The sequence below is a fragment of the Bubalus kerabau genome, chromosome 6 (genome assembly GCF_029407905.1).
Source record: "Bubalus kerabau isolate K-KA32 ecotype Philippines breed swamp buffalo chromosome 6, PCC_UOA_SB_1v2, whole genome shotgun sequence".
Lineage (NCBI taxonomy): Eukaryota > Metazoa > Chordata > Mammalia > Artiodactyla > Bovidae > Bubalus > Bubalus kerabau.
The window spans coordinates 25,842,237-25,861,598 of NC_073629.1; the positions used below are offsets into that span (position 1 = coordinate 25,842,237).

Below are 19,362 nucleotides of genomic sequence, written 5' to 3' on the forward strand. Positions count from 1 at the left end.
CTAGAGATATACATTTAAGAGTCGTTGGCACAAACTGATATTTGAAATGATGAGTGTGGATAAGGTGAGATTTTACAGAGAGGAGGAGGGCCACAAAACAAACTTGGGGAAATTGTGCCTTTAAAATTCTTGCCCTTTATCTCCACCAGAGAGCCAATTGCATCTCCCTCCCATTTTCAAAAGGTTCAGTCCTTCTCTAAGCTCTGGGACTGATTTTGACCACAGGGAAATTTAAGGAGCTTTGAATTTTTTTAAGCTTTCATTAACCTCTGTAACTAATCCAAGATATTTTGTTATTGCTTAATTGCTAAGTTGTGTCCAACTCTTTTTGTGACCCCATGGACTGTAACCCACCGGGATCCTCTGTCCATGGGATTTCTCAGGCAAGAATACTGGATTTGTGTTGCCATTTCCTTCTGCAGAGTTTGTTCGCAACTCAGGGATCAAACCCGCATCTCCTGCATTGGTAGGCGGGTTCTTATCACTGAGCCACCAGGGAATCAGCCATCCAATATATAAACCAGGCCTGAGAAGTGAGGCTCTGTCTTATTCATAAAGTCTTCATCCTATGATAATCTTTCTAGAATCTCAATTCTAGTCTATCTTGGCCATGATGTACATATCAATCACAATAAGTGTACAAGATTGAGATAAGATTGACTAAATGAGATGAAGGATAGATTGGTGGTCCAAAACCTAAAATCTTAACATCATACCAAACCTTAATACATGAATCAAAAGCGAGGTCATGAGTATAGAAAGCAGTTGCTGATATCAGTTCCTGAGTTATCACAACAGAAGGAGCAATGTGCAAGTGTAAGATTGCATGGGAGCTCCCAAAGTCAAGGGCCAACAGAATTTACCAGTATTCCTAAAATCCTGAAAAACCAGGCACTTTTATCCCCCTTAGAGGAAGCATATCTTATTATCAACCATTGTAGAGAACAATTGGGCAGTATATTTCAAAAGCTTTAAAGAAAAGATTTATATGGACTCCTTGATCCTGTTGTTCTAATCCAACCATTTGATCCATGAAAACAAAGAATCTTTAGCATGGATACTGATGATTGAAGATAAGATAGAGAGGAAAATAAAGCCTCCTCATTAATAAGCTTCCAGAATTATATGCACATATAAATTATGACTGAAGCTAAAGTTTTGGTAAAATCTTGGTAAGCAACTGTTGCAGTTCTATAGATGAAACTCCATCAATGTGTGTAGAGAAATAATCCTCATATGAGAAAGCCTGATTGGTTGACCATTCAGATTTTTATGCTTCCTATTTCCTGTGGAGGCCTGAAGACCTTTGAGTTTCTGCTGACAGCTTTGATAGAAGCAGAGGTCAATAGGGTCCAGTTTCTCTTAAATGCCCAGAAAACTAACAGATTGACCCTCTTAAAAGATCAAATCAAGCCCTGACTGACCCACCCAATTCATGTATCAGGTGACTTACAGACCTTAAACTTTATCTTAGCCATCTCACCAGTAAACTTAGATCAATTCAACCATTCATTGCCCAGAGATTACCTATCATAGAGTCATTGTAAAACAATGTAATTTACCCATCTGGGGTCAATTAAATCATGGTATATCACATGTATGCTGCTGCTGCTAAGTCACTTCAGTTGTGTCCAACTCTGTGCAACCGCAAAGATGGGAGCCCACCAGGCTCCCCCATCCCTGGGATTCTCCAGGCAAGAACACTGGAGTGCGGTGCCATTGACTTCTCCCATATCACATGTATAGTGATAGGATAATTTTCCAGGTAAGTGGCATAAATGATACACACTAAAAATTCAGTTTACCTGCCATACTTCTAAAATGTTAAAAGCAACAAAAAAGCTGAGATGATCAGTTTGATGTACATGCCTCTTGGAGAAAGGAGGAATTTTACAGCTCTGAATAATGTCAAATTGTATTTGCCTGTCATCAAAATTGGTCCCAGAGAAAGACACATCAGAATGTGTCAGCACTCCATATAAGAAGACTGCCAGCTGCCCAGAATGAAGAGAGAGGATGAAAATTGCTCTAAGAATAGTGCTTTACACCTTCTTTGGTGTTTCCATCTGGAATGTCTCAAAACATTTGACTAATTAAATTATATATCTGTAATTATGCTTTGCTAGTTTCCTTGGAAACAAGGGAATGAACATTTATTGAGTGCTTTTCTATGCCAGACACTGTGGTAGCTATTTGACAAATACAACAAGATGGTAAAATGGAACTTGATGCTAAGACGCCAAGGAAACGATTCATTCCAGTTTGTACAGTTGGCAAAGAAGATGTTCAGAAACTCTTACAGGGTCAATTACTTACCCACATTAAGGATATAAAAGATCAAGAGGTACGTATTTGAAGAGATTTCTTTGGAGAGACTGGTACAATGTGTCTTCCGCCCTGGCCCATCGAGGGAGAGAGGGGTGAGAATACCACCTCCTAAACCCAAATCCAGAAAGAGGGATTTTGAAGAGACCCATTCAAGATCTTAATATAATTCCTGTGAACTCTGGGAGACATAATGGTTCGATGTTTGAACCACATCTTAAAAATATAAACAAGCACAGGCTGGCTGAAACGGAGTAGGCAGCTAAGGTATGGGAATCGCGTATGCTCCCAGAGTCAGGGCAAAGACTTTGTGCATTTCCTATGACCCAGATGATTAGAGAGAACTTCCTGGAGGGACAAGAGGACCTAAAGAGTAGGGAAGCCAAAGGTAGACTCCTGGATGCCCAGAGGCCACACAAGAAGCCAAGTATTAATGCATGGGAGAACTTAAGGTGAGAAAAGCCTAATGATGACTTTCAAGAAGCATCCAGTAAAGGAAGAGTCATTTAAATATCTACAGGTCCACAGGCTGCTGACTCTGGACCACCCCAGACTTCCTGTTTCCCTTGCCTCTTCCTTCTCCCCACCTGCTCTAATCCTGGGGAAATCAGAAGCACTGATCAGAAGAGAAGATGACTCCATGAGGAAAGAGAAGAGTAGCCCATTGTAACCTCTTTTTAGGACTGAATGCCCACTTTCTGCTCAAAGAGGCATGAGATGCTGATGAGCAGAAGCATCAAGTTAAATAAAATTTAGCTTTATTACATGAAACTGTTGTTTTTAATCCCTTAATTGAAATACTTCTGACATGAAACAATGTAGCACATATATTACCTGACGGCAACTGGAGAAGTAATAGAGTATGGTAGGGTGAATGGTCTCCCAAAGATGTCCACAGCCTCATCCCCAGAACCTGTGAGTCTATTTCCTTAAGTGGCAGAAGGGATTTTGGAGATGCGATTAAGTTAAAACTCTTGGGGTGGGGAGATTGTCCTGGAGTTTCCAAGTTGGCTCAGTGTCATCCCAAGGGTCCCTCTAAGAGAGAGGTAGGAGGGTCACAGACACAGAAGGCAATGTGATTACAGAACCAGAGTGACCGAGAGATCAGAAGATGCTCCACTGCTGGCTTTGAAGATGGAGCACAAGACCAGGAGCCAAGAAATGAGGCAGCCTCTAGAAGTTAGAAACAAAGAGGAAATCAATTTCCTCCCAGGGCTTCCACAAGGAGCACAGGCCAGCTGACCCTTCAGGACGTCCAACCTCCAGAACTATAGGATAATAAATGTGTGTTGTTTTAAACCACCAGGTCTGGGGTAGTTTATTACAGCAGCAATAGCAGACAAATACATCAAACCAGTCCTAAAGGAAGTCAACCCTGAATATTCATTGGAAGGATTGATGTTCAAGCTGAAGCTCCAATACTTTGGCCACCTGATGGGAAGAGCCTACTCACTGGAAAAGACCATGATGCTGGGAAAGATTGAAGGCAGGACGAGAAGGGGGAGACAGAGGATGAGATGGATGAATGGCATCACCGACTTAGTGGACATGAGTTTGAGCAAGCTCCAGTAGATGGTAGAAGAATGGGAAGCCCGGTATGCTGCTGTCTGTAGGGTCACAAAGAGCCAGACATGACTGAGCAACTGAACAAAAGTAGCAAATATATGGGACTTGCTCAAGTTTTCATAGAGGGTCAGGGGAAACAAGGGGGGAAAGAGTTGCTTTATGATTTTGTATCTCACAAGGCAGGCTTGTTCACGGTCATACTTTGTTATCTTGATTAGATGCACAATAACTTTATGATTAGTTATTATAATCCCCATTTTTAAATAAAGAAGCTGAACATTAGAGGATTGAAAGTGACACAGTAGGCAAGTTGAGGCCAAAATAGGGAAAGAGTCCGGGCTACAGGTAACAGGCCAGTTGATAGAAGCTGCCTCATTCCATCCGGCTGCAAATATTGTGCCCTTTTCATTGCACCACACCATCTTTTGTGTGTATCCATCTCGTTTTGAGATGGGTCATAGACTGAAACACTTTCCATACGTTTTGTGTCCCCTACATGTATGAGCTCCCCACCAGGGATTCAATGCCAGGTTCATCTTAATTAGCCTCCCCAACACTCTTGAGGTGACAGTTTTTCCAGTCTAACTCTAGTTCTGATCTCTCACCACTAGACTGTATTTCCCAGGAGGCTTCCCCAGTTCAGTCTTCCTGAAAAGAATCTTGTCATTTAAGAGTTAGGTCATCATCTGGACCTGCTTCTCTGGACTTCTAATTTCTCTTAACGTTACTACCCTTTTCCCAGTCTTCCAGGCTGAAAAGTGAGGACTTATCTTAGGCTTGTCTATTTATCTCATTCTTTAACCCAACCCCCATGGTGGTCACAAATAATACATTCTATCCAAAAGGAACTCAGAAAGCCAAATACGGAAGAAAAATGAACAGAATAACAGTCATCTGTAAGATGACTTCAGATGGCTTCCTGTATATATAAACTGGAAATCATGGAAGTGATGGCCATGATTATAACCTTTGACTGTGCTGATGGTTTCATGGATGTACACATATATCAAAACTTTGAAAATTGAGTATTTTAAATATGTGCAGCTTATTATGCCATTTATATCTCAGTAAAGCTTAAAGCTGAAGAAAATACTATATTCAAGGGTATGTCCAATACCAGTCCTTCTGTCTGCCCTTTCCCTGCCCTGTAGTCCCGCCCTCAGGCATCCCCTGCTCTAGGATTGATAGCCCACTGTAAGCTGTGTGCGCTCTCTTCTCTAAGTCTTTTCCACTGCAGAGGATTCTTTTAATATGCCTTCGCTTTCTCCAGCTGCTTGACCAGGGACTTGGCCAGGAACAAATTGAGCATTCCTCAGCACACTGCTATAAGTACAAAATAAAAATGGATCAAAACATCTTCACAGAAATTTCCAAAAGCTTCTATGAATTACTATAAACATTATAAGTAGTTTTTAAAAGTCAAATAAATCTAGTTAATTAGCAAGTCTGTGAATTAGCCAGATTTAGCAATTTGGTTTTCAGGGAATTGTCCTTTGGTAAATTGACATCAAGCCGCCTGATATCAGCATCTGTCCTTTATCAAGAGAACCAGATAGACCAATAACAGTATCTTACATAAAGTACGGAGTTGGTGATGGTCAGGGAGGCCCGGCGTGCCGCCATTCATGGGGTCGCAAAGAGTCGGACACGACTGAGCAACTGAACTGAACTGAACTGAATTGAAAGTACAATAAGAACTGGTGTGTCCTTTCTCTTGGGATTCCCTGGTGGCTCAGCTGGTAAAGAATCCAACTATACATTTACAAAGGAGAAGAAACTACATAATGGTTTGCAACATTCACTTTCCTATAAATTATGCTTTCTTGATTTTTATGGTTTCTGACTTTAAAGTTTTGACTGGCAGCCAAAGTACAGAAATTCACAATTCAGTGAAATGATATTAGAGTTCTGACCAGAGCTAAACGTAAAGACATTAAAATGACCAGAACTGGTCAGGAAGGTAAAAAGAATGAAGAATCAAATACACATCAAATAAATTAATTGAAAATAGTCTGAGTGGGGTTTTTGGAATTTAGGTAGATAACCTGAATCAGGTAATAAGCTTTGAATATGTTTATAGAACTGGGGTGGGGGCTTCCCAGGTGGCGTTAGTGGTAAAGAACCCACCTGCAAATGCAGGGGGTGTAAGAGATGTAGATTCAATCCCTGGGTCTGGAAGGTCCCCTGGAGGAGGGCATGGCAACCCACTCCACTCTTCTTTCCTGGAGAATCCCATGGACAGAGGAGCCTGGCGGGCTATGGTCCGTAGTGTTGCAAAGACTCAGACACAACTGAAGTGACTTAGCACGCACAAACAGAACTAGGGAGGTGGCTAAACTGAATCTAGGGACACAAGATATGAAATTGATCTGATCTAAGGATATAGACTTGAAATCTTGTTGAGCTAAGGGCCATAAAGAAGGCCCAGCAGCCCATCAGTGCCTGCAATAGTATTATCTTACACATCATAATACAGAGATCCTGTGTCCTGGCCTCATTTTCTCTACTTAAAAAATAGCTGTAACTTGGTCTCATGTATTTTCATCCAATCATGGCTAATCTCCTAAGATGGTAAAATGATGTCCTATAGTTTTTTCATGATCACCTGTGACACCAGTACACTCATCCTAGATATTTACAACCCAAGTCCCATATTCTTCTCTTGAATCTTATCCAGTTTTGAAACCTCAGCTTGCTTAAGATAGAAAAACTATTCCTCATCATAGTGAAAGTGCATTTCAAACTTGGGAATTAGTAGATTTTAATGTAGGAGTGATACAGTAAATCAACACACACTATTAGTATTTTATTATGTTTAGGAATATTATGATTTGTGTTTATTATTTAAAGTCTGTAGTGTTCAAGAAAATCTGACACTTAAACAAAAATCTAATTACATGACAAAGTAGTAGCACTTTTAATAACTCCACACTATTTAGACAGTTTGCAAATGCAAACACAAATCTTGTTTAACTTTTCACTGAATGGGAGATTAAAGATGAATTAAACCACACTATTGCTTTATTCTTCTGCCAGGAGATTTTTGGGTCCCTATACAGCTAACAGCATAGTAAATCTAATTGAAGAAATAATTACAGACTGAGAAAATGTCATGCAGGTGTCATTGACAATGGAACAGTCAGATGAAGTAATTTAGAAGTCATGAACATAAGACATTGTATTCACAGCCTTCAACAGGGTGTTCAGACAGAAATGACACCCTGTAACAGAATCACAGACCCAGAAAGACAGTGGGTCCCTATTATCAGCTAATTGATTTGATAAGTACTTTATAATATTAAAAGATGTTAAAATGAAATCACAATGAGTACAAGTTAAAAGTCTGTTCCAACACCAACACAACCCTGAACTTTGTAATGTGTAAATGACAGTACCTAACAAAGCAGAATTTAATAAAGAAAGGTTGCCTAAAGAAAGTGGTTTGCTGGAGCCTGCTGCAAAGTCATTGACTGATGAATGAATCCTGTGGTAAAGAGCCTTCTATCACTCAACTCCAGCTATGATTTTAGCATTTGTGTGCATGCCAAGAAAGCAGGTATAGATGAAAAGGCAGAGCCATGTGGTTATCTTGAAATCTAGTGATACAGCTCCAACGCTACAGTAATAGATCAAAAGATAAAAACCCAACCAATTAGGAAAAGCAGGAAGTGATTGCAAAAGTGTTAGAAATAAAATGAAAAACAGGAGGAACAATTTAAGTCTAGTTCTGAAAATATTCAGGAAGTCCCTTCAGACAGTGCATAAAGCTTTGGTTGGGGATTGCTTCAACAAGACTGCCATAATCATGGGCCAAGTCTTCAATTCAGGAGATAAAGAAAAGGTGAGTTTTCATCCTAGTTGCTATTGGAAAGACAGAAAATATTTCTAGCATGAGCTTGCCAAATGATATTTTGGTTTTCCCCTGATATTAGTTAATAGTGGGTACCTATATAAGGTCCCAAATGAGCAGTATTACCCGGAAAGTAAAAAGTCTGTTCCTATCAAATGTCTCTAAGCATAGGTTGTTCTGACATTGTAATGTCAAACTTTTAAATGTAATCTCCAACATTTTTTTATCATTTAGAATGTTTATTTATGCTTATTGAAATAAATTTTAGAATAATTTAGGTATAGTTTTATCACATTTATGGTGGTGCTTACATAAAAAGGAAAACAGAAGCAATAAGTTGCCATCTATGACTTAGTGAGTCCAACACCTCTATATGATTTTTCATCCACATTTTTCCAGACAGTATCATCTTTTGCACCAAAATAATAATGTACAATACATTATAATAATGTATAATACTATACATTATAATACATTATATATGTATAATACATATATAATATAGTTTATCATATATAAATTATTTCTTAAAAGAATATTTCATGATGTTCTTATGTTTACTCTGCAAGGAGTTTATGAGAAATGGATGTTTTTTTAAAAAAATAAATAAAAATTAAAAAACAAAAATTTATTTATTTATTTGGCAGTGATGGGTCTTAGTTGTGGCATGTGGGATCTACTTCTCAACCAGGAATTGAACCCAGGATCCCTGCATTGGGGGCATGGGGTCTTAGCCACTGGACCACCAGTGAAGTCCCCAGATTGATATTTGATGCCTTAATGATAGGTTTGCTTCAAGCATGAAACATTTAACCATCTATCGTCTTGTTGCTTTGAATTTTCTATCATCTAGTCCATGGATTTAGAGACTTCTCCTTCAATTCTACTGCTTCAAAAGCAAGAGGCAATCCTTTTGCACATATCTTTTTAACACGTGTAGTGATCCCTTCATCTTCTTGTGAGTATGAGCCAATAATACTTTAAATAATAAATCACAATAATAATCTTTGAAGTTTATCAATTTATTCTTATCCCAAAAGTCAATTTTATGATGGCAACATCTGACTTAAGTCTTGATTTTAACAAGGTATCTATTTTAGTTCCTGGCCATTTGGGATTCTGTTAAAATGTGTATTTGGTCCAGCTTTGCTTTTTTAGGAACCCTCTTGTTGCCATCTCCATATCTATTTTCCCCATTCTCTTTATATATATATATACATATATATATGTATGTGTTATTATATATATATATATATACATACATGCATGCATGCTAGGTCAAAGTCTTTCTCTCTCTCCTATGCTGCTACCAAGACAGGGGAAGCAGTCTCCATTCTTAGTTTCAAGGATGGGTCTGATGGGTCTTAGAGAAATCCTATCCCTTTGCCAATGACTGATTCAGAAATGAGTATATTACCAAATTTTAGCCAATGAGATGTGAGGGGGGGATTTGGTGAAAGTTTGGGGAAATTTTTTTCTTCAGTCTTAAAAGAAAGCCAATGAGGCCTTTCTTTCTCTGCCACTAGATGGGATAAAGAAAGTAGACCCAGTTACTACCAGCAGCCATTCCATTGCCATGAAAGAAGCTAGACAGGCTCAAACTGACAACGGCCAGTGGTTCAGCAGAAGAGAATGCTGAGAATTCTTGATAATACCATTGAGCCACTGGACAAACCAAATGAGAAATGTGTGCTATGATTGCTCTTCCATTTGTGTGAGCTAATGTATCTTTTAAACAATACACAGATTTTAATATACTTGTGGCTGAACACATTCTAATTGATGTAAATCCATTATGCTTGGTTGATCAGAATGAAATTTTAGTCTAAGCCCCTTCATTGACTCCTATACACTAAAAAAAAAAAAAAAAAAAAGTGAAACTATCAGTAAGACATCTTAATCAAAAATTTATCTGATGCCTTCTCTAGTTTTAGCAAAATGAAATCTAGCAGCCGTCTGGATTACTGACATCTGCCATTAGTATTTTATCTTGGCTTTGTCGATTAGATGATCTTATTCAGTACAGCACATTAGTCCCTTGGTCAGGGTGATAGGCTTGGCCTAAACATGCTTTGAATTTGAGAAGCTGACTTTATCTTCACCTGGCGAAACCATTGTTTGCACTGTGCTCTAAGTTGTTGTGGCTCTAACTCCAGAGATGTCTGTATGTAGCTTAAAACTTACATGAGGTGATACTGACTTATCAACTTTCAGATCCAATAAACATCATATCCTTTCTTATAATACATGTAAAATCAGCTTTTACTTTCTGATTAACTTTGAAGTAAACAAAGTTCTATGATTGAAAGAATTTTTCATTCTTTTATCCTTTTTCCTCTGCTTTTTTTTCTCTCTAGTTATTTCATAAAAGCAAATAGTTATTGATATTCTACTATATGTCAGACAGTCACTGGGTGAATGAAATTCAATGATGAACAAGACCCATAACCTACCCCCAGGGCTCTCATGCCTAGAGGGGTGTCAGGCCTGCCAGGAGAAAAACCCAGAGAAAGCCATGTGCTGCAGAGGAGAGAGAGCAAGTCATTCTTTCTGATCCCACATAAAGACTTTTCATAAATCCCTAAACTCCTGCTTTAAGATTTTGTTGTTAAGTCGCTCTGTCACGTCCAACTCTTTGAGACGCTATGGACTGCAGCATGCCAGGCTTCCCTGTCCTTCACCTTCTCCTGAAGCTTGCTCAAACTCATGTCCATAGAGTTGGTGAAACCATCCAACCATCTCATCCTTTGTCGTCCCCTCCTGTCTTCAATATTTCCCAGCATCAGGGTCTTTAAATTTTTTTTTTTTTTTTGGACTGAGGTTTATGTAAAAATTGTCCCTTATCCCATACCAATTCATTTTGCAATTAGATAATCTCAAAAATGACTCCTGCAAAAATGACATGAACATGTAATAAGGATTGTGATACCATCTTAAGAAAGAACTTCCTTTCTTGGCCTTCTTCCATAGGTTGAAGGTGTGGGGTTCTGTAAGAAAAATAGAAAGTGGTCTGAGGTTCAGAGGTCATACCCTGTGAAACTATGAATCCTGGGCCAGTCTCATAGAAGTGTCCCTCTCTGCTTTATAGACATGCCCATGTCCTGTTTTCAGCTTGAAGATAAAAACACTGAGAGACCAGTTCATCCTCTTAATGTAGGCAAAACCAGCATCTAATTTTCTCCTGCCCTGTTGTCAAAGTTTGATCCACTAAAATAAAGACAGAGAATCTTGATTTCTGCTCTATACAAATGTGCATGAAAAATAATTGCCCTTCCTGGTAGAATCTTATTATTCTAACAGTTATAGTGGAGAGATTATTCTTGTTTTAATAGGGACCATTATCTTCTCTTAGCAATTGACCTGGCCTCCAAAATCCATCGAGTTTTAACGTTAACTCATTCTTACTTGCCCTTTTAAAATGAGCCTATGCTTTGGGACGCTGCTTCACTGTCTATGATGTGTCCCTGTCCTTAAGTGCTGTAGCATGTCTCTAGTTGCCTCACCCCGGGGTGAGTAGTCTCCCTTGAACTCATGTGCTTTGCTAGCCAGCAATGTTGGTGCCTACTTCACACAACTGGATCCATTGCTCACTCTGGAAAGATGGGACAATCTGGGGATCAAGCATAAGCAAACATATAATAAGCAGGAAGGAGTGACCATGGGGTGCAAATTGCCCTGGTGCATATAAAAGACGAGACTGATGAGGGGCTTTGGGTACTAGAGAGGGTATCATTATAGTTTTGATCTCCTGGAACTAAGCCTTCTGAACTGATAAGAAAAGCATGAGTTCCTCTAACTGCATAGAGGAGGAGAAAAAAGAACACAGCTAACATTAATGAGTCCTACACTATGTGACAGGCCCAATGCTAGATATTTTAATATATTTATTCTTCTTCAAGGGCTCCAAAGCCTCCAAAGTGCCTCCTTGCTCATGAGTGGCAGAACTGGGACTCGACCAAGAACCATCTGACACTAAACTTACCTCTAATCGGCCTTCCTGAAGTGCACCTCTCCTTGTGTTTATCCTTTTCCTGAACCTCAGGCAGCCATGTTTATCCAGACCCCGCAAGTGTAAAATTGATGACATAATCATGTGATGGTGTCTATGGGACTATTACAGGAGGATTAGGCTATTATCAACAAATCGGGGACTAGTATTGTTTTATCAGCTTGGGAGTGTTTTCAATTAATTTGTAATTAAATAAAGGAAGCAATTTACTGACTCTTGGAGGAGTCAGGCCTGGGGAAGGCTTATCTCATCAGTCTCAGCTGTGCATTCCTCCTGCACCGGCTCATTGTTTAGATCACAGCAGTGATACATGATCTGACCTATAGGAGTAATTCAATAAAGCATCAATATTTTCTTTCCTTTAACCCGTGATGCTGTGATGACTGGAGAAATCTGTCTGCAGTGTCCTCGACCATGAGCCCATCAAGAGCTGCACCTTTGGCCTTTAATGTTCATTCAGCTATTCCTGCCAAAGAGCCTGCCCATGTCAGAACTGACCAAGCTAGTTTCATCCAGGTGGGATACAAGTAGACTTCATGGAGTCAATCATATTCTAAATACCTTTGCATCTAGATTTTCTAGGTACTATTCTGCCCTCTTTACAACTATGGTCTCATCTCTTCTCAACCATCTTGCACATCTAGGCACTGTTATCCCCATTTTATTGGATGAGCAAATTAAGATTAGTTGGTGGCTGAGCCAGGAACAGTACCTAGTTCCATGGTATTTTAAGGGCCTGGAGCTTTTCCACTGACACTACTCAGCTAAGCTCTATGCAGACCGTAAAAATGAAAAAGTAGGCAGTCTTCCTACACAGCCTGAGGATATTTCTTGATAAGCTTTTCTTCTATTTATAGTATCATAATCATTATCCAGATATCTGCAGGCCTTAGCACCCATATTTCAGTAAATATATGCTAAAAAATGGGCTTCCCCGGTGGCTCAGTGGTAAAGAATCCATGTGCCAATGCAGGAGATGTGGGTTTGATCCCAAGGTCAGGAAGATTCCCTGCGGAAGGAAATGGCAGCCCACTCTAGTATTCGTGCCTGGGACATCCCATGGACAGAGTAGCCCGGCAGGCTATGTAGTCCATGGGATCACGAAAGAGTAGGACAACAACAAAAGCAAAATAATAATAAATATTATTATAACAACAATGACAATAAAAACCATAAATACAAACTTTATTGCTTCATAGGTTTTAGGGACTTTTCTGAATGCTTGGAGTACAAAAAGAAGCAGTGCAAGGGCTAACAGAGTTTCGCCAAGAGAACGCACTGCTCATAGCAAACACCCTCTTCCAACAACACAAGAGATGACTCTACACATGGACATCACCACATGGTCAATACCAAAATCAGATCTTTGCAGCCAAAGATGGAGAAGCTCTATACAGTCAGCAAAAACAAGACTGGGAGCTGATTGTGGCTCAGATCATGAACACCTTATTGCCAAATTCAGACTTAAATTGAAGAAAGTAGGGAAAACCACTAGACCATTCAGTTATTTATCCTAAATCAAATCCCTTACAACTATACAGTGGAAGTGACGAATAGATTCAAGGGATTAATTCTGATTGAGTGCCTGAAGAACTATGGACGGAGGTTGGTGACATTGTACAGGAGGCTGTGATCAAGATCATCCCCAAGAAAAAGAAATGCAAAGGAGAAAAAGATATACCCATTTGAATGCAGAGTTCCAAAGAATAGCAAGGAGAGATAAGAAAGCCTTCCTCAGTGATCAGTGCAAAGAAATAGAGGAAAATAATAGAATGGGAAAGACTAGAGGTCTCTTCAAGAAAATTAGAGATACCAAGGCAGCATTTCATTCAAAGATGGGCACAATAAAGGACAGAAATGGTATGGACCTAACAGAATCAGAAGATATTAAGAAGAGGTGGCAAGAATACACAGAAGAATGATACATAAAAGATCTTCATGATCCAGATAACCACAACTGTGTGATCACTAACCAAGAGCCAGACATCCTGGAATGTGAAGTCAAGTGGGTCTTTGGAAGCATCACTATGAACAAAGCTAGTGGAGGTGATGGAATTCCAGTTAAGCTATTTCAAATCCAAAAGATGATGCTGTGAAAGTGATGCATTCAGTACAGTTCAGTTAAGTCACTCAGACGTGTCTGACTCTCTGTGACCACATGGACTGCAGCACACCAGGTCTCAGGTCTCCCTGTCCATCACTAACTCCCAAAGTTTACTCAAACTCATGTCCATTGAGTCAATGATGCCATCCAACCATGTCATGCTCTAACATCCCCTTCTCCTCCTGCCTTCAATTTCTCCCATCAGGGTCTTTTCCAATGAGTCAGTTTGTTGCATCAGGTGGCCAAAGTATGGGAGTTTCAGCTTCAGCATCGGTCCATCCAACAAATATTCAGGACTCATTTCCTTTAGGATGGACTGGCTGGATCTCCTCGCAGGCCAAGGGATTCTGAAGAGTCTTCTCCAACACCACAGTTCAAAAGAATCAATTCTTTGGCACTCGGATTTCTTTATAGTCAAACTCTCACATCCATACACGACTACTGGAAAAACCATAGCTTTGACTAGATGGACCTTTGTCAGCAAAGTAAAGTCTCTGCTTTTTAATATTCTGTCTAGTTTGGTCATAACTTTTCTTTCAAGGAGCAAGTATCTTTTAATTTCATGGCTGCAGTCACCATCTGCAGTGATTTTGGAGCCCCCCAAAATTAAGCCTGTCACTGTTTCCATTGTTTCCCCATCTATTTGCCATGATCTTAGTTTTCTGAGCATTGAGTTTTGAGTCAACTTTTTCACTCTCCTCTTTCACTTTCATCAAGAGGCTCTTTAGCTTTTCTTCGCTTTCTGCCATAAGGGTGGTGTCATCTGCATATCTGAGGTTATTGATATTTCTCCCGGAAATCTTGATTCCAGCTTGTGCTTCATCCAGCCTGGCATTTCACATGATGTACTCTGCATATAAGCTAAATAAGCATGGTGACAATATACAGCTTTGATGTACTCCTTTCCCAATTTGGAACCAGTCTGTTGTTGCATGTCCAGTTCTAACTGTTGCTTCTTGACCTGCATACAGATTTCTCAGGAGGCAGGTAAGGTGGTCTGGTATTCCCATCTCTTCAAGAATTTTCCACAGTTTGTTGAATCCACACAGTCAAAGGCTTTGACATAGTCAATAAAGCAGAGGTAGATGACTTTCTGGAACCCTTTGCTTTTTCGATAATCCAACAGATGTTGGCAATTTGATCTCTGGTTCCTCTGCCTTTTCTAAAACCAGCTTGAACATCTGGAAGTTCATGATTCACGTACTATTGAAGCCTGGCTTGGAGAATTTTGAGCATTACTTTGCTAGCGTGTGAGATAATTGTAATTGTGCAGTAGTTTGAGCATTCTTTGGCATTGCCTTTCTTTGGGATTTGAATGAAAACTGAACTTTTCCAGTCCTGTGGCCACTGCTGAGTTTTCCAAATTTGTGGGCATATTGACTGCAGCACTTTCACAGCATCATCTTTTAGGATTTGAAATAGCTCGACTGGAATTTCATCACCCCACTAGCTTTGTTTGCAATGATGCTTTCTAAGGCCCACTTGACTTCATATTCCAGGATGTCTGGCTCTAGGTCAGTGATCACACCATTGTGATTATCTGGGTCATGAAGATCTTTTTTGTATAGTTCTTCTGTATATTCCTGCCACCTCTTTTTAATATCTTCTGGGCTTCCCTGGTGGCTCAGATGGTAAAGCATCTTCCTGCATTGTGGTAGACCCAGGTTCAATCCCTGAGTTAGGAAGATACCCTGGAGAAGGAAATGGCAACCCACTCTAGTACTCTTGCCTGGAAAATTCCATGGACTGAGAAGCCTGATAGGCTATAGTCCATGGGGTCGCAAAGAGCTGGACATGACTGAGCGACTTCACTGTCACTTTCACTTCCTGTTAGGTCCATACCATTTCTGTCCATTGTACCCATCATTGCATGAAATGTTCCCTTGGTATCTCTAATTTTCTTGAAGAGATCTCTAGTCTTTCCCATTGTATTGTTTTCCTCTATTTCTTTGCATTGATCCCTGAGGAAGGCTTTCTTATCTCTCCTTGCTTTTCTTTGGAACTCTGCATTCAAATGGGTATGTCTTTCCTTTTCTCCTTTACCTTTCACTTCTCTTCTTTTCATAGCTATTTGTAAGGCCTCATCAGACAAACATTTTGCCTCAATATGCACTCAATGCACTCCATATGCCAGCAAATTTGGAAAACACAGCAGTGGCCACAGGACTGGAAAAAATAAGTTTTCGTTCCAATCCCAAAGAAAGGCAATGCCAAAGAGTGTTCAAACTACTGCACAATTACACTCAACTCACACGCTCAAAGTAATGCTCAAAATTCTCCAAGCCAGGCTTCAATAGTACATGAATCATGAACTTCCAGATGTTCAAGATGGATTTAGAAAAGGCAGAGGAACCAGAGATCAAATTGCCAACATCTGTTGGATCATTGAAAAAGCAAAGGGTTCCAGAAAGTCATCTACTTCTGCTTTATTGACTATGTCAAAGCCTGCAGGGAGCTGCCTGTGAGAACGGGGTCCTTTATCTAAAGGACACAGCCCCGGGAGCTGCCTCAGTCCTTGAGGGTTTGCTTGCAAACATAGCTCTCTGTCCCACCACCCCAGAGATTAGGCGATTATTTACTGCAGACACCTGGAGTTCTGGACAAACTTCTCACTCACAGGGAAATGTTATCTGGTGTAAGAAATAATAACAGGGTGCCATTCCCATGCTCTCAAGATTTTTTGTGACTTTTAGTAAGATGTATAGGTCAGCCAAGAAGAATGTTAACTGTCTTGTCTTTCTCACGCTCTCCTGTATAAATATAAGATGCTGAATAAAGTCATGGTCAGACCGCTTCCCTTTGTGGAGACGTGTCTGATCCTCTCGACCCCATCTTTGTTGTAGTATTCTTTCTCAGCCGCGTTGTGCACATTCTAGAGACCTGATCGACTTTGCCGGCTGGCTCCGGCAAAAGCCTTTGACTGTGTGGATTCAACAAACTGTGGAAAATTCTTGAAGAGATGGGAATACCAGACCACCTTACCTGCCTCCTGAGAAATCTGTATGCAGGTCAAGAAGCAACAGTTAGAACTGGACATGCAACAACAGACTGGTTCCAAATTGGGAAAGGAGTACATCAAAGCTGTATATTGTCACCATGCTTATTTAGCTTATATGCAGAGTACATCATGTGAAATGCCAGGCTGGATGAAGCACAAGCTGGAATCAAGATTTCCGGGAGAAATATCAATAACCTCAGATATGCAGATGACACCACCCTTATGGCAGAAAGCGAAGAAAAGCTAAAGAGCCTCTTGATGAAAGTGAAAGAGGAGAGTGAAAAAGTTGACTCAAAACTCAATGCTCAGAAAACTAAGATCATGGCAAATAGATGGGGAAACAATGGAAACAGTGACAGGCTTAATTTTGGGGGGCTCCAAAATCACTGCAGATGGTGACTGCAGCCATGAAATTAAAAGATACTTGCTCCTTGAAAGAAAAGTTATGACCAAACTAGACAGAATATTAAAAAGCAGAGACTTTACTTTGCTGACAAAGGTCCATCTAGTCAAAGCTATGGTTTTTCCAGTAGTCGTGTATGGATGTGAGAGTTTGACTATAAAGAAATCCGAGTGCCAAAGAATTGATTCTTTTGAACTGTGGTGTTGGAGAAGACTCTTCAGAATCCCTTGGCCTGCGAGGAGATCCAGCCAGTCCATCCTAAAGGAAATGAGTCCTGAATATTTGTTGGATGGACCGATGCTGAAGCTGAAACTCCCATACTTTGGCCACCTGATGCAACAAACTGACTCATTGGAAAAGACCCTGGTGCTGGGAGAGATTGAAGGTGGGAGGATAAAGGGATGACAGAGGATGAGATGGTTGGATGGCATCACTGACTCAATAGACATGAGTTTGAGCAACATCTGGAAGATAGTGAAGGACTGGGAATCCTGGCATGCTGCAATCCAAGGGGTTGCAAATATCAGACACAACTGAGTGACTGAACAACAAGAACACCCTCTTACTTGTGATGGAATTGGATGTAAAAATCACGAAGACAGCAGTTGTCTATTGTTAAATGGAATATTACTAGAAACTATTTAAATGTATCATTGCATTTATTATTTATCTAAAAGTTAATATACTTATTATTTTTAACATTGGCACCTGCTGCTGCTGCTGCTAAGTCGCTTCAGTTGTGTCCGACTCTGTGCGACTCCATAGATGGCAGCCCACCAGGCTCCCCTGTACCTTGGATTCTCCAGACAAGAACCCTGGAGTGGGTTGCCATTACCTTCTCCAATGCATGAAAGTGAAAAGTCAAAGTGAAGTTGTTCAGTCGTGTCTGACTCTTAGCAACCCCATGGACTGCAGCCTACCAGGCTTCTCCATCCATAGGATTTTCCAGGCAAGAGTACTGGAATGGGTTGCTCTACAGTTCCAATATTTAAAAAATTTCCCCCACACCAAACCAGCTGGAAACATTAACATTGTCTACTAGAGACAGTATGAGATCCACAGATTAAGGGCTCAGTCTTACAAGACAGCTTCTTATCCCTCACTTCAGATGCCAATCATAATCCAGGTTATGACCTGTGCCTCTGACCTATCTGCTGTAGTTTGAAGGTCCCAACAACCCACTCCTTGGGTTGAGTAATGTGCTAGACTGGCTCACAAAACTCTGAGAAACATTATAATTACTAAATTATCTGTTTATTATAAGAGAATATAACTGAGGAATAGCCAGATAGAAGAGATGCACAGAGGCACAGAGCTTCCATACCCTCTCCTAGAGTGCTAGCTCCACCCTCAAATCTCCACATGTTCACAAATCTGGGAGATCTCTGAACTCTGTGGGTTTTTATGGGTTTTATTACATGGCCATGATTGATCATATCATTGACCATGGGTGATTTAACTTCATCCTCAGCCCCTCTCCTCATTGCATAATCTGAGAATAAAGAGTGGAGGTCTACCAAATCCATCCCATCTTACTTTGATAAAATAATATGCTGTTGAAATATAGAAAAATCTGGAATAAATGCTAACTCAGACAGATGCTAGAGAACAGGTGTCAACTGCGATTGTCCCAGTCAAAGCAGGATGCATAGTCACATTTCCTTTAAGGTCCCTTCCAATCCCAAATGACTCCAATTTGATGATAACTCAGTCAACTGCTTACCTTACTGTAATTCCAAGATCTGACATCTACAGTTGCTGAGTCTTCCTTATTAGTAGCCAACCTCCATTTGTTCTTTCAGTACTAGGCACATGATATGTAAGAGATACTGAGTTTATTTTCTTGCCCTGAAGAAACTCACAACAGAGCAGGAAAATCAGGAAAGAAAGCCAGTAATTAGAATACAACTCACTGGGTCTCATGGCCATTTTTTATAGGTTGCCTTGTCCTTATGTGTGTGTCTGTGTGTGTGTATACACACACACTTGTGGAGTCTTTGCTTACTTTTGATGTATGCAGGACTCAGCATAGTACCTGGCATCTGGTAGTCATTTAGTAATATTAATTTAAGAAATGAATGAACAAAGCACTATGATAGAGGTAAAC

General features: G+C 40.1%; 1 protein-coding gene and 1 long non-coding RNA gene across 1 annotated transcript; one reads left to right on the forward strand and one right to left on the reverse strand.

Annotated features, from left to right (window-relative positions):
- Nucleotides 1–19,362, forward strand: part of LOC129654864 (sperm-associated antigen 17-like) — a 257,575-nt gene that overhangs the window by 114,197 nt on the left and 124,016 nt on the right.
- LOC129654867 (uncharacterized) lies at nt 4,638–11,848 on the reverse strand. The gene is made up of 3 exons (XR_008715627.1): nt 11,724–11,848; nt 10,671–10,728; nt 4,638–5,214 (listed from the first exon to the last, which is right to left on the reverse strand). It is a non-coding gene; the product is annotated as an uncharacterized LOC129654867 (long non-coding RNA).